General features: G+C 38.4%; 1 protein-coding gene and 1 non-coding gene across 2 annotated transcripts in view; both read left to right on the top strand.

Moving 5' to 3' along the window:
• The window catches only part of LOC108110645 (semaphorin-1A), a 113,950-nt gene that overhangs the window by 38,719 nt on the left and 53,215 nt on the right, over positions 1-22,016 (top strand).
• Positions 18,609-18,680, top strand: Trnad-guc. The gene has a single exon. It is a non-coding gene; the product is annotated as a tRNA-Asp (tRNA).

A 22,016-nucleotide genomic window follows, 5' to 3' on the forward strand; every position in this document is an offset into this window, starting at 1 on the left:
GACGAGTGTCAGCATTGATAAGAAGGACAACTGCCACTGATGGCTGCTCATTTGGGGGGATTTTGCATACATTTTCAAATTATTCAGCATTTATTTTTCCTCTTTTCTGCACATTTGTTAAGAATTCTATTACGCAGCATACTCGTATGATATAATTTTTTCCATTTGCTGATTAAAGTGGCCATGACAGGGGTGCTTTCACTGTACTTGTTGATGTGTGTGAGTGTGTGTGTGTGTGGCTGTTTTGGGTTAGGTTTAAAAAGGGTTAAAATAACAATAACTGAAAGTGCGCTTAAATTTTGTGAATTGTTTGATGTGCGCTTGGGTTACCCGCTTTCCCTTTTCTCTTGTCCAATTTTTCCTTTTCAGTTTGTTTGGGCATTTTTGAATGGTTCATTAAGTTAGTTGTTACTGGATGTGGGCGTGGCTGATGTTGGCCTGGAATTGTGGAATTACGAAGCGAAATAAATAAATTATTTAAAGCTGTTAAAATGGGCGCTGAACTGGTCAAATGATTTCCTGAACTTGATGGGGGGTCTTGGCAGGGTTTTTTTTAAAGGCTAACACTCAAAAAAATCATGTAGGCGTCTTTAATGCATGTGCTGTTCTTTTCTGTGGTCCCAAACGAAGAGTTCTTTATTCCTTTATTTTATTCTATCCTCAGCTAACTTCTACATGCATTGGTGACATTTGCTGATCGTGCGAACAGGACACACATAGTGCTCGTTAGCATGATCTTTATGCAAAAGTAAGGGAGAGAAATACACTGTGGTTTCAACTAAGTGTGTTCACATAAGATAGCGGGACTTTTACAAATGCTAGTGTGACCGCTTGGTACAAATATAAAAAAAAAGTATAACATGAGAGGTATTTAAAATGGTATATTTTTTATATATTTTCAAGATATTTTTGATAAAAATGTATAGTAATTAATAACCTTGTTAAAAGTTCAAAAAATAATTCTTAAATTTTACCAAATCTTTACCTTTTAAAATATGAAAATTATTTGGGAAAAAGTCAACCTTTAACCAGAATTTAAACATTTTTTGTAGATCCCCAAATTTCCCCCTTAATTTGATTTCTTTGGCGTTGCAATTTTATTCACCTGCAATCAGCCGAGTATCTGCAACATTGTTGTGGCATACAGGAAATGGGTGCATTTCTCTAGAGGTTTGAATATTGCTTTTCGCCATGGTTTTTCCTGAACCTATATTTCTTCTTATTTTCCTTGGTTTTTTTTTTTTATTATTTTTTGTTACTGTTTCCTTTTTTCTTTTTATTTTTCCATCATTGTTGGCTGCGCACCTAGGGGAGGAAACTCCGCAGTGCGCTTTGTTTTCCAGCAAAATGAGCAGCGGCAGCATGTGTTGTGCATGCTAAATTGTTTTTCTTTTTTGTTGCTAGCTATGTTTTTTTTAAGAATTCATGGTTTTTTTGGGGCCATCTCTCTTGGCTGGCTACTTGACTCTTGTTGTTGCTGGAGCTATGGGCATTTTCATTTCGGTTTTCTCTTTTTTTCGCCACTCTGTTTGACCTTTTATGAAATCAGCCAAAAGTCGTTGAACGCTGCTTCCATTTTTTGTTGTTCGCCGAGCGGCTTTTTTTTTTTTTTTTTTCTGGGTCTGAGGCAGCTGTCAAATATTAGTTCTTGTTAGTGGAAGGACCAAGGAGAATCGGCTGTGTGTGAGAGAGAGAGAGTGTGTACATGTTGTGACCAACATTGTTGGTCAACACACTCGAAATGGTAGGGGGCAGGGTGGTTTTATGCCTCCACTGCCACTTGTTATAATTGTGTTTGCGTTTTTCAGTCGTTTTCCTCCTTGTTTTTTTTTCTGCTCTGCCCTTTGTTGCATTGCCTCCTAGTTTCCCCCCTGGCCGCTCCTCAAGCTTCTCACATCTCCCCCTAGCGTGTTCGCAATGTCATAAAATTTTTGCTTGTTCAGCAACATTCTTCTTTTGCTTACTCAACTGCTCTTTGGTCTCGCCTTTCGCCAGCCTCTCTCGCCTTCCCCCTTCCGATTTTCCTGATGCGATTCCATATCTTCGCAGGACATCCTCTTTGGTATTCAGTTTTTGTGGTACTTACATTGCCCGGTTCACTTTGGCCGGATCGAACACAGGACATAGGAAATGCGGCTGAACGAAATGTTCTGATTGGTGGGGGGTCAGCAGTAGATTATAAAAAGGTGTGGTCGAGGAAAATGTTTAAGAACAAATACAAGACAGGGAGATCTCTGTAGCTAAAGTATAAACAAAGACAAGCCCAACTAATTTAAGCTCTATGACGAATTGGTAATACCTAAAAATTGCCACATCTGCCAGAAAAAGTTATCTCCTTCCCCTTTAACAACCCTTTTTTCATAACAAAATAAACCCTGGCCATGACATACCACCTAAAACTTGCTTTCGAAACCATTAAATAAATTAAAAATCAGCAACAAATGGAGAAAAAAAGTGATTGGCTAGCCACATTTATCTAAGAATGCTTTGAAATGAGAGCAGCCATCGGAAGCAGAGACATTTGACTTTCACCTTGCTGGGGGGGCCAGTTCAAGGCAAGAACATGAAAAGGCCACAGGAGCCTTTCGAGAAGAGAAAAAACTTCTCTCAAACTCATTCATTCAGACATTCAACTATGCAAATCTCGATAGAGAAAACCAGCACCTGCACCTGCAACTAGACACAAGTTTAGTGTTTCATTCAAAGAGGTATTTTCGTGGTGGGTGGAAGACTGGTCGGAAAAACGAAACGGGAAAAAGTCCAGTTTGGGGTTACGCCCTGGGGCAATCCATCAAGTTGGGTGTGTGTGTGTGTGCTGTGGTCTGGACCAAAAGCCAACTGATGGCCAACCCCTGAATGCATTAGCCATAACTCTCATTATGTGGCATCCGATCCGGACTTGGGTCATAGCTCCAAAGACCAGCGACCCATTCAATCACGCTATAGCGCCCCCACCCTCGCACCCACCTCTCGTACAACCTATATCCCAAATTTCCACCTCTCGAAAAACAGCCGACAAATGGCGAAAACGCAGCCAGATTTTCAATGCGAAAAATACTCTCGAAATGCCGTAATCAACCACATTTTTCGCATTGATTTAGAGATGTGAGTTTTCAAGGAAGCCACGGCGGTGTTTTAGTGGCTTAAACGGCATCTTAATGTTAATAAAATATAAGAAAAGTCTTACTAAAATGTGAGAACTTTCTTTAAAAGTCTTTAAATAACTTTAAAAGACTTAAGTAGCTTTAAAAGTTTTTAAACATTTTACAGAATTTTAAACTCAGATTAAAACCTTTTCCACACACTTTTAGACAGAAAGTAGTTAGTGAGGAAACCGATACTAAATCGCCACTAGAGAAACCTAAAATTGTTAAACATTTATCTTGTTACCTCAAAAGAGAATCCCGTTTTTTATAATTATGAACAAAGAATAAATCCCACCACATTTCCATCAGCATATATTGGAATTAGTTTTTGGTTTCCCCCAAACCCCTTCCACCAAATGACCAAATTATTCCGACTGCAGTGAAATGGATAAGTGAACAGGGAATGGAAATGGAAATGTTAGAGAGTGGGAAACTCCTGGTGGGAAAACTATGTACTGCCCGATTATGCTGTTGCATTCCGTGATGAATGGTGAATTCCGGCCACCTGGCCTCAACTTCCACCGAAAGTTCAACTCGAACTTGTGCTGTGACTCCCAGTTGGGCATCGGATTGGAGTCGGATTAATTTGCCACTGATAGTGCTCGGGTTTCCATTGTAGCCAAGTTGGTTAGTTTTTTTTTTTTATTTTTTTGAGGTGGGGGGAAAAAGTTTTTCGCAGCTGTGCAAATTTGTGCAGCATCGTCATAGAAAAGTTAAAATGAAATAAAGTGGCGGACAGTGGATCAGAGGGTCCTGTGTCCTGTATTCTGTCCTGTGTGTGTCTGGCTAATCAAGTTTTGCAAAAATTTTTAACACACAAAAAATGATTTTTCTCTTTCTCCCTCTGCAGAATAGCTTTTTGTTCCAGAGGGGCCAAAAGTGGGTTAACAATATGTAATATGGTTAAAATTGCTGCAGCTCGCTGCCAGAGTTAATTGGGTTTTCCATTTTGGCCTTTTGTAATTAGAGCCTCAAGCCATTTATTAGTCAAATCAGTTCAACGAACAACAAAGCCAGATTAATTCGACCAAAAGGGAACAAAAGGGGACTTACCTCTATGGATGTGTTGGTATTTCATTTAGCATTAAGTACGCATTAAAAGATAATTGCATTATGTATAGAATCATGTACATGTTCTTTGAATGGGCCAACAGGATTATTTTGCCAATGTTTGTGTTAGCTTTTATATTGTTCCTCCAAGCTGGTAGTAAACTTAGTTTCTCCATTAAATTTAAGTTTGAATGATAATTTTAATATTTCATTTAAGTTTAGTTTAGCTAAAATGCTGTTGTAGCAGGCGGTCACACTCGCATGAATAACAAACAGTCACATTAACTTACTAAAGCATTTTTCTTACAAAACAAACGGTCGATGTGGCAAATACATTTAAAGCTAGAATATGCTAGATGCATTTTAAAATTAGCTATATTTTAAGCTATAGGCGAGATGCATATTATACAAGCTGTTACAGTTAAACTTTGATAGAAGTAGCTTATAATAAGCTAAACTGGCAACACTGGTTAACAGCACAATATATTCCTCTCTTTTCCTTTAGCATAAAGATAAAGCTAACGAATACTATTTGTGTCCTGTTCGCACGATCAGCAAATGACACCAACACATGTAAAAATAAGCTGAGGATAGAATAAGATAAAGGAGTAAAGAACAGTTCGTTTTGGACCACAGAAGAGAACATCATGTGATTAAGAGAAGACAGCTACACTGTTTAGCTTTAAAGAGAGAGACCAGAAAAAACCTCATCCTGGGGCAGTTTATAAATGCCTTGTTGGCATTATATTTTATTGGTTAAAGTTGGCTAACGATTTATATTGGATATTTTGAATGTTTCAGCTTAGCATACAAATAAATAACCAACACACACACATATACACTTATATAGCCAGACAAGACATCTTTCTTAGTCCCAAGTCCTTGGTTATCCTTCGTCCTTTTCTCTCATTCTTATTCTGCCGCTGCTTCACACAACATCATTTATATTCAACTTGTTTTCGAAGCGTCTGGAGAAGTTTGTAAGAAAGAGAGTTGGGTAGTTCTACACTGGAAAAAAATATGTTAAATAAACGAATTCTAAAGGAATTTGAAGTTAAACTCAAGATTCAGATTGATTAAAGTTGAAAAAGTCATAAAAGGTGTTTAGTCATGGATTTATTATGTCTTTTAGGTGATTGTTGTGTGGCAAAAATCATCTTAAACATACATTTTAGTTGTTAAAAATATACATTAAGATATCTTACTAACTTTCTTAGTCACTGTGCATATGTATGGCAGCCATTTTTGCGTGTTTTTACAGCATTATGTGGTGGGTTTCTCAATGCTGAGTGAGTGGTGCATGAAGATGATGATGGTGTGGGGGGCTGGTGGGTGTTTTAGGGATGGGCTGGCATGTGATTGGGTGGGGCCAGGCCCGTCTGGATTGCACGCTTCAGTTGAACGCACAAGCAAATGTTGTTGCTCAATCGAAAGTATCAAATTGCCCACAATAACACTTAAATCCCGAGCTTCTATAAGTTGAAGTCAACAGCTGGTGAGGGAGCTGCAGTAGAGGGGGAGTGGAGAAGGAGCGGGAGCGGTTGTGTAGTCCAATGAGTAGACCAAATAAAAATGTTAAGCTCAACGAGAAACTGTCAACTTGGCCTTCAGCTTGGGCTAATCGAAGGAAAATATTTGAAATAAACTTGAGATTTTATGATGGTTATCGAAAGCAAACATTACAGCAAGTCAATCAAATATAGTTTCAAATATTTATTTAAAATTTTATGGCCACTTGGAAAGCAATTAAAAGGAAAATAAAAAAGCTATAAACTATAAAAATAATAAAGATCGAAAGTGGATAACAATCTTAACCAAATTGTAATCTTAAGCACAACTTTTAAAGATTTTTTCCTTTGGAAAACAATAAATTTAAATTGATTTCAACTTTTTCCAGTATTGGACATCTCAATCGGCTCAACTTCTGCCAGCAATAAGTGTCATAAACTTTCTCAAGGAATATTTCATTTTTAATTCTTTTTCTTTTGCCCAATCTTGGCAAGCTTCTTGGCCAACTTATTCAATCGCAAATGTTTGTTAGCCTCCAAGTAGGACGGAAAAGGTTAGCGCAGAGGGACACACGGTCTGAGTTGGGTCAAAGGTCTCGAGCCAGAAGGCAATGAGAGAAAAAAACTTTGTTGGCTTGCTGGTTGCTAAAAATGCCAAGAATTCGATGGACGGGCGGGCAACTGGGAAACAAAAGGAGGAAAAAAAAACGTAACAGCTAGCAACTGTTGTGCAATCGTGTCAAATATTAAAACATGAAATACATATTAAACGAGCACTGAGACTAAGCGGAATACCGATTGAAATAGCCAACAGCATAGACAGCGAGGAAGCTGGGATGCTGGGATGCTGCAGTAGTGTAAACATGAGCACAATAAGTTGAAAAAATATAGACAATATTTTGCTATTCGCTCGCTGATGCAATATCCTCTGCACTCTGCACTCTTGGTCATAAAACATGGCCAAAATCGTTGAAACAAAAAACCCCCTCGAAAAGCAAAGCAGAAATCAAGCAGCCAAAGGGCGAAAGATAAGCGACTTGGTGTAGAAGTTTTTCCTCATCTAATGGCCAAACGCAGACAGGAAAATCCTAACAGCGCCAGCTGCTGGAAAAACAATAACAAAGATATAAATAACTGCTGCGATTTTCACAGTTGCATCAAAAAAGGAAAAGAAAAAAAAATCAGCAGTGAAAGATGAGGAATCGAATTGTGATTTGCTTGAGGAATACAAACTATATGAATATTCGATTCGTTTTAATAACATTTATTTGATGATAAAATAAATAAACTATTTTTTAAGTTAGGAAAAGCAATTTTAAGGGTGAAAGAAACTGAAAATTTGATATTTTTTGGCTTTATGCCTTAATACCTTTAAGACTTTAAACATATTCAGTAAAGGGCTAGCCTTCTTACTAGGTTTATATGTGATAAATCTGTATTATCTGGTTATATATAAAGCTCTCAAGCATTATGCATCTTCAAAAAGTAAACTTTTTCCAATCTTTCTTCAACTTTAAAGACCGCAAATGGCTAAAAAGCTGGCGCTAATGATCTCAGCTAATGCCGGCAAGGGTTCGACTTCTGATTACGAATGATGCCGCCGCATCTGTGAAGCTTGTATCCTTTTGGAATCTCGTATTCTGGACTCCGGTTCCGGCTAACGAGCAGTCGAGTCGTCCTGTCTGCCTGTCCAGGGTCAACATTAATATTTGAGCAACGTACGCTGCCTGCGATTCGACATCCTCGACTACAGTCTTTTCGATTTTTTCTCTGTGTGTGTGTGTGTGTTTATCTGTTGGACTCGTCCTGCTGATGCTTCTTCTTTATATATATATATCGTGTATATAGTATACTGCTGGTGTTGTTGATTATTCAAGGATCAGAGCGGCACAAACAAAGCACATGGCAGCAGTCAGCGGAGCAACTTCTGCACTCAGCGTATAAATTTCGCCGGCTGCAAACGAACTCAGCAAAATCAGCAAAAATTTTCTAGCGTAAAAAAACATAGGGCAGGGAAGGGAGGGCGTGGCACAAAATATGCGGCGTACGTGTTAAGTGGCAAACGTTTTTCAACCAAAATCCCAAAAACTGAAGCCAAGCTCAAGCCAGGCAAAAGCCAAACCAAGCCAAAAACTCGAGTCCGTCAGTCAAGTCAAGTCACGAGGTTTTTGCCACGCATTTGTAAACTTTATAAATCAGTTCGTGTCGAAGCTAAAGTTGTGTTAAGGATGGAGTTTGTGGGGAAATGCTTTCCTTTTTCTCTCGCTCTGCCTCTCTCTGTGTGTGTGTGTGTGTGTGAGCCAGGCAACGATGCGTTGCGAAAATATTTCACGTTATTTTTGTAAATTGCATACTTTGCGGCGCTCTCCACGTTGATTTGACAGACGGGATCCGTCTCACTTTTTTGCTTTTTTCCTGGCTAGCTGAGAGGTTTTTCATTTGTTATAGAATATAGAGTATTCTTATGGCTGAAAAATGGTAAACGAGGAAATTGTAAGAGTGCATCGGAATGCATATTCAGCTTGCATCTGAAAACTAAATTAAGTTCCTTTTGAAATTGGAAGGCGCCCCTTCAAAGCTGATTAAAATTGAATACTAGAATGATACAACCTTAACTATTGATTATATTGCTATTCCTTTATGTATTTTCCCCTAAGATTAGCCCATTTTCCATATTGCCAATAACATTCTAATCGAAGTTATACCCTCATTGTTCTCATTGCAGGTTCGTAACAATAACATTCCTTGACCAAATCCGATTATCTGATCGAGAATTTATTATGTGATTAAATTGAGTAAGAAATTAAATGGTATACGGCACACATTTTGCTGATATCAACGTGAATGTAATTTTGTGGGCTAATCAGAAATTGCATGGCTACAAGTTTAATTAATGGCCATTAAGGCGGAGATGGGAGGATGAATCGAGAGCGACACAAAGGATATCAGCAGGCAGCAGTAGCAGGAGCTGGCATTGGCGTTGGGGCGTTAAAGGGCGTGGACATTTCTGCCTTAATAAGCAATTTTTAAAATGCAATTACTCGAGCATTGTACACACTCGACTGAAGCGATTGTGAAATGAATTTTTATTGAAAATGCACATGCAAACTCATTACGTATACGAGGCGTTGGACAAACAAGCACAAGCACTTATATATACATATTCGCACACAAACACACACACGCACATACTGGCAAACCGCACACGCACACCAGCAGGCGGCAATCAATGCCGGAATACATATATATGAGTTTAATAACTTTGCTCTTAACGCTGCCGCTGCCGCTGCCCAGCATGGTCGATCCTAAGTCGACAACTTGGTCATTAGGGGCTTGGGCCGAAATGTTAATCACAATACCACAAAACGTTATAATGTTTGGAGGATGCGGTTCCTCATCGCCTCCCCCTGCCACTCAAGCAACAATAACAATTATTTTGACCAAGCGCACACAGATACGCAATACACTGGGGGAAAATGGGTTATAAAAGTAGATTGCGTTGACAAATCAAACCTTTTTTCTGCAAATTTCTAATATAAAAAGTTGTTTTTTTAAAGCCTAATATGGTTCTAAACTTACTAGCAGTTGTATTAGTTTCTTTAAAATTAAGAGTTTTTCACGTCATTTTTTCCAGTGCACTGGTGTGTATGTCTCATTGGAATAGTGAACCGCAATTTGGCTGCCTGACTCATCGAGAGCTGCTAACTAGTTGAAAATGCAAACGCAAACCATAAACCGAGGACGAACAGAGTCGTACCGCCAACGGCACAAACTCTCTGCCTTTGCCTGTCCCTGTCTCACTCTGTCTCTGTCTCACTATTGTGGCGCCACCCATTTGTTGCCACTCCACTATTGAGGCAACAACATAATCAAAGTCCTGTCTCACTGTCCAGCCCCCTAAGTTGGATGATGATGGTGGGCCTGGGTACCCCAAAGCGGTAAACGGAGCAACGCTTAGTTCGATCACAAACACATACGGGATGAGCGGCTAGAGGGTGGCATGTGAACCATAATTGTTGGCAAAGTTACAATTTCCTAACCAGAGATACACTGAGAGAAAGTTTCATTGGGGCAGATTGATTTATTGGTTCAATCGATTGATGAACTCAGCTGGAAACAATGCTAATAGGGAAAGCGGTTTACCAGATTGACCAACTGAGAATGAGACTAGATCTTAGCTAGTCATTGCTAGACAAACTTTTGGGTAAAGTCTTAAAACTGCTTGTCCTTTAAGTTGATTTTTATCTCAAGATATTCCTGGATTATTTCTTTATGAAATTCAAAGAGTGTTTTTCTTTTGCAATAAATGAGAAAAATGGCATTTTTAAAATATAATCTTGAGCAAGATTATTGTATTTGTAAACTGCTTTAAGGGATTACTTATTAATTAGAAGTTAGTTAATACTTTTGCCTAAACTGAAAACCTTTAAGTTTATCATGATAAAGGCCCTATGTCCTTTCCAATCGAAAACAAGCTGAAAAAGTTATTTTGGTCATCGATAACCAAACTTAAATCTCTAAACTTTAAAAGCGCTTAAAGTGTTTCAACCTTTTTCCAGCTCAATTTTTACATATCCCCAGGTTTCGACTAACAAATCTGAAATAATTTTTAGGATTTTTTCGCCTTCCATTGTGTATCACATGCGATTAGGAGAGGCTGAGTGTGCGAGTGTGTGTGTGTGTCATCGACAGTGGCAACCATCAAATCGATCGATACGAATTACAAAACCAGCGCCAGCTGGGGATGGACCTGTGGCGGTGGTGGTGCTGCTGCTGATGGCGGTGATGGTGGTGGTTCCACCAGATCCCTTAACTTCCTACCCTGTCTGCTGAGGCTACCTTTGTGCTGGCTTTGCTTCCACTTCAATCATAACTGTGTTCAATTGTTGTTTTTATTACCACATTTTCCTTCACCTTTCCGGGCGAGAAACAAAGGCTGCCAGATCGGTAGCAAATTGGTTGGCTCTACTTCCTCCTGCTGTCGTTATCCTTTGCCGTGTATATATATGTATATATCTTTTTTTTTTTTTGTTATGCTTGTGCTTCTTTTACGGTTTCAGTCGAGCAACCTTTACATGGTGCTTATCTTGCGGCCTGTGTCTGTGGCTCCCTCCCTTGGACTTTTCCCCCACTCATTCTGGCCACGATTTTCCGCCTGAACAGCGGCCATGTGTATGTGTGAGCTGCGGCTTTGTAGGGGGTGTATGTGTGGGGGAGAAAACCTTCTCCTGCTCAGAGTCTGCAACAATTGCGCATAATATAAATTAATAATGCAACAATTGCATTTTGTTATGCTTCCATCTCCACATTGTTGTGCCACTGCTGATTTCATTAAATATTTTTGTTGCCCTCCACTCGTCCTTATCAGTGGCCAGAAGAGAACTGGATGTAAAGGAGTGCACGGAGAGAAAATCTTTAACATATCAGGGATGTGTTTTTGAACGAAGAACTTGAATAAAATGATTTAAATCAGATTTTTCACATCTTTCACATCATTTTCATTGTCGGTTTTCCATTCTAGTTTTAAGGTCACAAATTTAAACAGTTTTTCCAATGATTTTCCATTCAGTGTACTGCCTTTTTTTTATTGCTGGCGTCCCTCTCACTTTTACGAGACTGCTGTAGACATGGGCATAACCATTAAGTGTGATCTGCAGGACCTCCCCCGCATTGAATGCATTTGGCATACTAACCGAACCCAACCAACCAACCAACCAACCATCCAGCCAGCCAGCCAGCCAACCAATTCCAGGCTCTCCTTTACGACCCCGTTAAGGTCGGGAGGTCGGGTTTTCCTTTTTCTTTTGCTGGCTACTCTTTTGTATTGTTTGTTCTATCAAATGTCAAACAAGATACGTGTTGGGCTTTTTAATGACAATGGGCAAGGACTAAGAGGGTGTGGTCGCTGGCCAGCGAGATTTGCTGTTAGACATAACTAATTACTAGAGTAGAGAGCTTATTGTTAGTTTGCGTTTTGTGAACTATAACTAATGGTTCTAGCTACATTTCAGAGGGATTAACAAGAGAGTAAAGTTAGTTTTTATGTAACTCGTAAAGAAGTTTTCACATGGTAAAGAGTTTGATTTTATTTACAACCTACTTCCTAAAAGTATGCAATAGTTTTTATATTTTTCTCTCCTGGAATATCCCTTAGAGTATTATTTCCCTTATTAACCGATTATCTAGCAGGTCATTTTCACCTGACCTCGTTACTGCCTTAATACACTTAAGCGAATTTCCAACTCTACCATTTCAATTAGCATTTCTCTCTAATTAGAAGCAAGTTAGGGCCCCCGGGCACAATATCGATTCCGGCCTGTCAAAATGCCATTGACTAAGCAGAAACTGCAATGTCCACGCCACGTCAGTAGCTCATTATCAGAAAATATCAATATTAATTAGTATGTATTACGTGACAACTTTCGCCCAGGCACTAACTTGGCCAGCAGTTCTGGGAAATCTTGAGCAAAAGCTGGTCATAATTGTTTTCCAAGCTCACCATGGGAATGAATAGCTAGAACTGATGGCGAAGAGGGAGGGGAAAATCGGAAAATCAACTGAACCCGATCCTAGATGGGATTAACAAAGCGATTGGCAACGACATTAACATTTTCATCAGGCCTCGGGCTCAATTTCAGTACCAAACCCCAACGAGTTGACGTCGTAATCCATCATCGATCCCATTTAGGCGGGGTGATGGAGCTTTGAATTTTTATGATTATTATGTATTTGTGCGTTCTAAGGGGAGTTTGGGTGTGGGGGTGGGGGAGGGGGTGGCCTACACCGATAGATGGCTTACTATCAGCGATTCCGCTGAGTTAACGTTTCTCATTAGTCTGGCCTGCTACTTCCCACACACTACTCCATTCGTCTCCTCTATTGTTGTTCGCGTTCTTGAACGGTGGGGATTATTGGTGAAAAGGGTTAAGTCACTGGGATCAGTTTTGTATATGTTTTCTCCTTATCATTCACTTTTTTTTATTGCTAAAATAATATGGTAGAGGGAAATTCTGCAAGCTTTTGATTATTGATTTTTGCTTTGTTTTGGTTTGTATATGAATTTAGATGATTAATTATTTTATTAATAAAACTAAATAGTTATATCAGAAGAGGGATACTAAGAAAGTCCATCCAATCGATGCTTTTTCAGAAACTCCTTTAAACTCCACATAAAAATAGATGAGGATTACAGTTTCTTTCGTTCTTTATAAAAATTTTTGTTTTATTCTTGAATGTAAACCCCTTAAAAATCATTAGTTTTTCTCCATTCTATCGATTTTTGTTTTCCATTGTGCTTTGCCTTCCATTCGGCGGGTGGCAAAGTGGCGATAATGATGACTGACTTCTACAAAGACACCTCCTCCTTCTCTTCTCTTCCCCTGCCCTCAGACTGTGAACACGTTTAATCTGCTTGCCACAGATTTCTATCACTGTCATGGCATGGTTTGCTGTAGCTGGGGTCCTCTGTGTTAATGTCGCCGCCATTCGGGCCGGCCATGCCCAAGCTGCTTGTCACAGTCTGCTATTGTCAGCGAACATCGATACCGCCGGCTGTGGCTTCTGCTCCTGCCAAAGAAAATGGAGCTGTTTTTATTTTGTATTTTCCGCTCCTTGCCAGAGCTCTTTTGGGTTAACAACGGCGCCAATGTCGGAGCTGGGCGCGGACTTGCCTTTTTTTTTTTTTTAATGATACACAATTAGTGGGATGATAAATGGTCTGTCAAATGCAGCATCATCGGAAAGGAGAGTCAAGTAGAAGCCAAGGCAACCCGGTCTATCCGGTACACTGATGGAAAAGTTAAACTTGAATGTTGTTGAATGTCATTAATATGTTTTCAAAGTTCTTAATGAAATCTTTAAACTTAAAAGAGATTTAAAACGTGTATCTGAGAATGTATTTTGTATCTTTCATAGCACTTATCTAGCAGAGCTTATGAAAAGATATAAAATGTATGATGCTCCCTTGAAAACTTCTTTAAGCAAAGTTCTTCGACTTCCACTTCTTTTCCAGCTCTTTTCAACTTCTTAGTATTATCTCCAGTTATTTTGTTCAGTATGCCTTCCCTCTTGCTACTCTTAATAACCTGCACTGAAGTTGGCCCCTGCCTTTGTTGTAGTTTTCTCTATTGATATCAGCAGCTTTCTTTGTAGCTTCAAGTGAAACATCTTCGACAGATAGAAAAGAATAACAAAAAAGTGAAATATGTATATGTGTTAGAAAAGAGGGGGAAAAAATTAAGTTAACAGGGAGAAGGAAACTAAACTAATGATAGCAGCCAGCAGCCAGCAGCTAGCAGCTAGATATTGGATATTAATTGGTACAAATAACAAGATGCGCTGGATGCAGTCCTCTTCTTTGGCAACCCATGGAGAGCTGGGAGAGTGCCTCCTGGGGCGAAGGAAGCGACTGAATCAATTAAAATGACTGAAATAAATTGTAGACACAAAGTACAGCTAAGCAGTGAAAGCCAACTGACTTGCAGATGGATATTGAAGGAACTAATTCTGATTAGCGTCGTCGCTGTCTTGGCCAAAGCAACCCTTAGGAGTTAGGAGGGTGAATGTCTAGATATCTTGATTAAATGTATAGATTTATCTTAAGTTATATGAATTATTTATTACTTTTCCATGACATCATATTGTGTTACATGACTTATGGTTATTCTTAGTCAAGAAACATATCAAGTTATCTGTGTTATTTGATAACTCATTGTCCCTACCCTATTTGGTTATCAATAGTTATATTATTTCCCATAGATTTCCTCAAAATAAATTGCTTGTTTACGTCACAATCCTATTAAGAGGCCTCAAGAACCTCTCAACTACAAACATTGCTTGCTAATTATAAGTGGAGCTCCTTCAATGAAGCTCTGCTTTTAACCTAAAACCCCCTTCTCCATACACTCCCTCCTTTCATTATCCTGAAATGCAAATGCCATGGCTTTCAAAACTGGAAATTATCGTTAGCAAATCAGTTTGCCACAACGGATCGGATAACGTGGCATGTTGAGTGTTTGCCCTGTGATTCGATTGCCGGGCCGACGACATCAAAGTCGCCGGGCCTAACGTAATTTGCATGGACCATGACTATCCGAGAGCCATTTCTTGTTGCCATCCCATGTATCGTGCAACTAAACGCACCCGCATTGTTATCAGATTGCAAATAGGTTGTATGAGTGTGTGTGTTGCAAGTTGCCCTTTTCAGCAGGGGTGAATAAATTTCCACCCAATTGGGGTTTGCCATAACCGCCTACCATCGCAGCGTTTAATATTTGAATTTTTCACTATTAGTTTCTGCGGTTTTAATACGATTTAGCGAGTTTAAACGGAACCGCAATGATTTGCGGAGTGGTTAGAAATTGCAACATTTTGCGGGCTTATTATATATCTAATAAAGTAAGTAAAGTAAACAGTGAGAAAATAACTTGTATTACAAAATATTGATAGCTTTCCATAGATAAAGAGCCATTTGTATTTGGATCTCTTTTAAAGTTGATTGTGTTTATAGAGGGGTTAAGTTGTGGTCGTCATATATTAGTAAAAAGAGAGGTAAAAAGCTTCACGAGATGGCATTTTATCATGTGCAGCACCGCAAGTAGCTGCTACCATGGTGATTGCCTGTGTGGGAGCTTCACACGCATAAACCTCTTCGCAGTCACCTGTAGACAGGCGATGCCACTCGAGCACGGTTACTTAACTTTTACCGCCACTGTACTAAGGGAAAAAAAAGAGGAAAAAATCAACCACAAAAGAGGGCAAATGGCAACAACGAATGCTGGAAAGTTCTTATAAGGAAATCCCCCTAGTCTCTGCCCTTAGTACAACGCCAAGACGCGAAAACTCACTCAAAATAAATGCGCAATTAATTTTCATGGTAAAACTCGACAGGAACTTGGACCAAAAGGTTGAACTGAGTAAAGTGAGAAGGAGATGGGTGGGGGTGCTGAAGAAATTGTTGTTTTCCTACTACAACTTTTGCCATTGAAGGGCAAAAAATAATAATAATAACAAGCTGCCTGGCTCTGGCTCTGGAAAAGTCCACAAAACTTTGCTTAGAATGGAGAAGGCAGCGGCGGAAAAAAAAAAAAAAAATGTAATGAAAGGCAGCCAAGTAAACAGCTGCCGGAACATCCAGAAAAAAATATATATATTCTTTTCAATAAAAACAAGCGTGTGAAATATTTATACTTTTTATTTTCAGTTCTGTTGTTGGTTTGTTTACTGTAGAATTTTTGCAATTACAGTTGGAATTTTAAATAACAAAATACCAGTCCTTAAGTGAGATGTTTATTGATTTTTCTTTCTTTATGCTATTAAATAAGGATTTTATACAAATTTTATGCAAAAATATGTTGCAGGATTTTTTAATTAAAACATAAATGAAAAGGTATTTATTGGATTTTAATAAATTGTAATTAATGGAAAGGAACTGTTTTAAGCATTATCAAATATATTTCTGCCTCATCTAAAGGTACAAAAACTAAACAAAATCCTTTCCATTTCTTGCTGTGTGAAAGCACTTATTAATTTTTATTTCACCCAGAGCTTTGCTGAGTGAATATAAAAATGGAAATCAAAATATTCGGTGGCCACAAATGAGCAAAGTTTTCTTTCCGCTTACTTCTTTTTTTTTTTTTTTTTTTTGCTGAGATTCGTTTGTCCCTATTTTTTTGTTTCCACAACTTCAGTGAAAAGCTGCAGAATTTATTGCTTTTGAAATGCGGTTGCGCATAAATGTGCAGCTACGAGAAAAAAGCATTAACAATAGAAGAATCTGTAACAACTGCGGTCTGCGAATGGAGCCGTAAACGTAAATGAAATGAAAAATCCTCACATAATTGCAAATGCGTGAGATACTTGCCAAATGGTGAAATTATGAAAATGAAATGGAAAAAGCTTTTTCTAGGCTGTGGGAAAAGTCCCTTGGGAGGATCTCGGCTTCCTTTCCTTATTTTCTGTTAATTTTATTTTTTAATATTCTGTTCAGGTTTGGCTGGCCTCTAAGGCATTTTAGCGCCTCATCTTTGGGATTTTCCAACTATTGCTTTGATGACTTGCCAACTTGGTGGGTCACTTTTCGTTGGGTCTTGAAAAAGGAGCAGCCAATTTTGTCTTTGGCAATTTTTCTAATCAAATTGATGTTCCTTAAATAAGAACTCCTATAGCTTTAAAGTCCTACCTATTATGTATTTTATTAAATTTTCAATGAACAAACAAGTTTTGTTGGCTTTCAAAATGTATAAAGAGGTTATTTTGCCATAGCCTGATTTGATATTTCGTTACACTATTTTGGCTCTTGTTACCACAACAAAAGTTAAAATTCATTATTATATTCAGTGTCTATAACCTTTAATAGAACACAACAAAAAGAGCTTAACTATTGAATGTATCAAGAACATAATCCTTCCCTTTTTGGGCCTGAACTAATCAATATTCGTGTGCGCAGGAACCGAAAAGGTCTTTAATTCCATATCAAACATGCGTTGTTTGCCGGTGGTAGGCTCGGCATAAAGTGCATGAATATTTCATTCTTGAAACAGACCGCCTCGAATGCAGCCCACATAATTGAGTGCTCTTTTATTTAACATGCAAAATTAATGACCGGGGTCTGCATGAATGCAATAAAACTATTAATCAATAAGCGCTCATATGCCCATTCACACAGTCTGAAGTGGCGGATAAAAAATGTGGGCCGGATGGGGGGAATAAAACTTTTGCCCACTTTATAAATTTAATGGAGTTTGCCAAAGCAGCACAGCAATTATATTTTCAAACTTTTTTTCACTCTTTCTCTCTCTTTTTTTTTTGCCATCAGCAGTTGCAATGGCAGTGTGAACAATGCATTTTTTCGCTTGGGGTTATGGTCCGTTGTACAGGATTTTGGCATGGTTACTAGGAGCAGAGTATTTAGTGTTTTCAAAATGTTTCTTCATATTATGAGGTTAAATGATTTTAATTTGTCAGTTTAAGGTATAAAAGTTAAGTTGATATAAGGTAAAATATCAGTTTACTTACTTTTTCAAGAAGCCTTCTTACAGATCACAGTTTTAATTTAAAAATTAAGATAAATTAAGACGTATTAAAATGGATGTATGACATCATATATCCATATCTCTAATCTTCTAAAAATTACCTGCTTTTAAATAAGTTATGTGGCAACCTATAAACCGGTTGAAAACAGTTGGACCCTTTATTGCCTACATGTATTTTTTTTTGTTTTGGATTTCTCCCAGTTTTTTAGCCGGTTGTGAGTGGCTTTAGTTGGCCAAAGATTCTAGAGAAAGTCCGCAGCTGTAAGCGGCTGTACAAAAAAATATATGGTTGGTAGGGGGTAAAAGTACAATAGCGGAAAAGTTTCAAGTGGACTCACTAGCATGTTGTGGCAGCGGCGGGGGTTGGGTAAGGGGCTTGGTAGGGAGTTCTGTTAGGGGTTGGCTGAGGGGCACCAGGCAGGCACAGGCAGGAGGGCAGCAGAATGTTGGTCGTTGGCATCTGTTCAGCGTTGTGGCACATATTCCACTTTTGTCTTTTATTGCGTGTTGCTGCTGGTCCCTGCAGCTTGTAGCTCAGCTTGGCTCCCCGGTTGCCAACCAGCCACCATCAGCGTGTATTTCATTGTTTTAAAACAATGTTTCCCCATTTGGCTGCGCTGCTGACTTTGATTTGCCATCCCGCTCGCACGCCCTTTTATTGTATTCCGTTCATCTTTCTTTTTTTTGCCCCCACTCCACATGCCCACTATGCTTTGTGCGCTTTAAGGTCTTAAAGCTTTCGTATATATAGTAAATATATTCGATTAATCTGAATAATAGTATTAAAGCTTTTGGAAAGATGAGTTCCCCAGGAGATCTATGATCGTTAGCCATTGATTAGAAGTTTCATATCTGACAAACTTGTGTCAACATCCTCGATAGTATAGTGGTTAGTATCCCCGCCTGTCACGCGGGAGACCGGGGTTCAATTCCCCGTCGGGGAGATGGATGCAACTTTTTTTTTTATTTTTTTTTTTTAACTAACATTTTTAATTAACTTAGTTTTAATTAATCTGCATGATTTTAATTCAACGGCCTAACATTTAATAAAAAGGTAAACCAAAAAAAATACTAATTATCTAAGAAAAAAATAAAATATACAAAAAATGAGTTCGTTTTTTTCAATATTTTTATAAGTTAAATATTTTTTTTATCTTTTTATACTTGTCTTACACAAAAACAACAACAAAGTTTTAAAATCATTAACATATATTTCCGTTAAATTACATTTTTAATGATATTGGGAACACTTCTGAAACCGACATTTTGGGTGATTGACGGCGACCCTTGTTCAGGAATTTATTTTTGTATAGGAATTTCTTAGTTTGGTGTTGAGAGCAATAACAATAAATTGCTTGCCAACAAAAAAAAGAAACGTTTTCGGATACTCTTTTGGGACTTTGCCCGCTCTCTCTCTCTCCTTCTACCCCCAAAAACAGTCAACGAACAAATTAAGGTGAAACTAATAAATTTTCAACACTTAGCAAAATGCAAACACAAACTGAAACCTCCAACTTTTAGCACCGCTTGTTGTTATTGTTGTTTCTGTTTCTGTTGTTGGTCACGCCCCCTCCATCCACCGCTCACGGAAAAGGCACTTGAAAATGTCTGGGAGGTTGTTTGGTTGGCCTTTTTTGGTTGTTTCCTGTTTGTTGGAGCACATGGCGAACCTTAACAAAGTTTCTCTACAAAATTAAGTTGCCTTCCTGGCTGCTATGCGAATTCAATAAATTTCCTCCAGGACATGTGGGTGTGTGAAATGTTTGTGTGTGTTTGGGAAAAGGCAAAGCGAATCCGAGGAGATGCAAAGAGAATGGCAGCAATAACAGAAACAGAAGCAGAAACTGGAAGAACAGCAGCTAGTGGTAAAAGTTTTCACAGGTCCTGTAATATGAAGACCACAAAACGGAACCCAAAAGCAACATTTCCCATGAGTTGCGTAAGCAGGATACTATCAAGGGTGCTTATTTTCACAAATTATATATGTATTATCTTGATATCTGTATACATTTTAGTGAAAGAAGCAGAAAGGGTTTAAAAAATACAGAAAAATTAAAGATATATTTACATTCCCAATGCAATTTTAAAGTGAGAACACAAAGAGTTCTTTTTCCGCATACATGGCGTGAAATTGTTAAAAGACAGAATTACATTTTTTGTTTTAGTTTTTTTAAGCCAAAAAAGGGATGTGTGTCTATTTGGGTTTGCTGCAGACAATGAAAGTTTGGCAGTTTCTCCCCCCTTCTTATACTTTTTCCGGCATTTTCCAGCATATATGCGCCATGCACCTGCGGCTAGAGTTTCGAAAAAATAATAATAACACAAAATTGGTGAAAAATTGCAAGCGAAAGGGTAAAGGAATCTGGGTTACAAACTTTTTCGAATTGTATTCTCTTTCTGGGTGGACATTTTTTTTTTTGGTTGTTTTTTTCCCCCGTTTATTGCCCTCAAAGGGAATTTATGCCAACGCGAATATTTCCATTGATTTTAGTTTTCTTTATTGCCATTTTGCCATCCGCAATATAGAGGAACCCCAACGGTATTTGCATCTTTTAAACGTTGTTTTGTTTCTTTGGGGGGGGCGGGTGGACTATCTCAGTTGTCACGACCAAATAAATTGCTGGCTTGGTGGAAAGCAATCGGCGAACACAAAAAACTCGGAAAAACCAGCTGCAACGGAAGCGAGCGAGCGAGCGAGAGCAGCGAACCAAAATGGCAATATGCACAAAAAGGGCAGGACTCCATGCAGGATACCCCATTCAGCTCCCAATTCCGAGGACCATTCGATTATTCATTTTAGCCGACAGTCGCCCAGGCAACTGTCCAACACAGTTGCACAACGACCGTGCGATGTGCATTACTCAAATGGAGCTAGTCTAATGGCTGGACCAATTGAAAACTAATCAGTGAATTGAATGAATGGACAAAAAATTGGCGATAGCTAATGGAAATCACTGCTCTAAGTGTGTGCTATTAAAAATATATATCAATACAAACTAATGAAAGTGCTCCCGAAGCTCAATCAGTGAAAAAGAGTTTAATTAGTATTGAATTAAATAGGGATAAGAAGATCTGTATCGGAATTAGTTGAAGAAAAGAGGAAATTGGAAATGGGGAAAAAAAGATGTTAAAAGGAAAAACATTTATAAAAGATTTTTGAACTTAGATATAGTTAAGATTAATGTATGGCTCACTTATATGTACGTTTAAGAAAGCTTCTATACTAACATTTAGTATTCTATCACATTAATCCAATCATAATTTAGTTAAGCTTTGTTAATGCTTAGTAAACAAGTAAAAAATCTCCTTTATTAATGTATTTTTTTCTCATTCTTTATCTTTGCAGGTGTGTATATAAATCTACCGCGGCTACTTCAGCGATTTCCCCCTTTGACAAGTATCTTGGAATTTTCGCTAAGTACAACACCCACCTTGCTTTTCCCCTTTAAATAACTGCACTCCATTAGCATCTCTATAAACTTTCTGTTTTTCAATTCATCAGTTGCCAAGGTGAAAATGCCAAGGCAAAATTATTGCCTTTGAAAGGTTGCGTCGACCCCAACATGACAAGTATATTAAAAAAAAAAAATAATAAGTAAAGAAAAAACGCAGCAGGGTTTTCCATTTTTCCTTGCTTTTCCTCCTTTTCATTTTGACAAGCATTTTCCGCGCTCGCCCTTATCCCGCGTTCTTATCATTGTCTTTGCACTTCTTCTAAGCCTGTGGCGCTTTTATCTTTACTTTCAGTTTACTTTATATCTTTTGTACTCTTTATGTCCTTTGTATTTCTGGTACGTGAGCTATACGCCTTCCTCCACGTTTTCGCCAGCGTAAAATTATAAAAGCTCAGGCCTCCTCTCTTTCGCTCGATTTCAAAGCAAGCGTTTTTCTCAAGCCCAGGCCCAGCCGAACCATCCAACCCGCACTTAAGACTTTCGGCTTCATCGGCTTTCCGTTTAAATAAATAAAACGCTGCGAAAGAAGTTTACCCCGACAAAGTGCTGAGCAGGCTGAAAACTCTTTGCCAAAGACCTCGAAAAGCCACAAGTAGTCGAAAGGATCTATAAATATGTATCTTCCTCATGGAAAAAATGCACGATACCATTGACGATTGAGAAGCGTTCTTGTGGATTTTTCTCAGGCCTTTATGCAGTTTCCATGACGAATTGCTTTGTCTGTTAAAGTTGCGCTATGAACCGATAAAAAGTGGAAGCAATCTGAAAGGGTTTAAAATTGAAAACAGCAATAAAACTAAAAAGAATATATGTAAACTTTACCAT

The sequence above is a fragment of the Drosophila eugracilis genome, unplaced genomic scaffold (assembly GCF_018153835.1).
Source record: "Drosophila eugracilis isolate 14026-0451.02 unplaced genomic scaffold, ASM1815383v1 contig_353, whole genome shotgun sequence".
NCBI lineage: Eukaryota > Metazoa > Arthropoda > Insecta > Diptera > Drosophilidae > Drosophila > Drosophila eugracilis.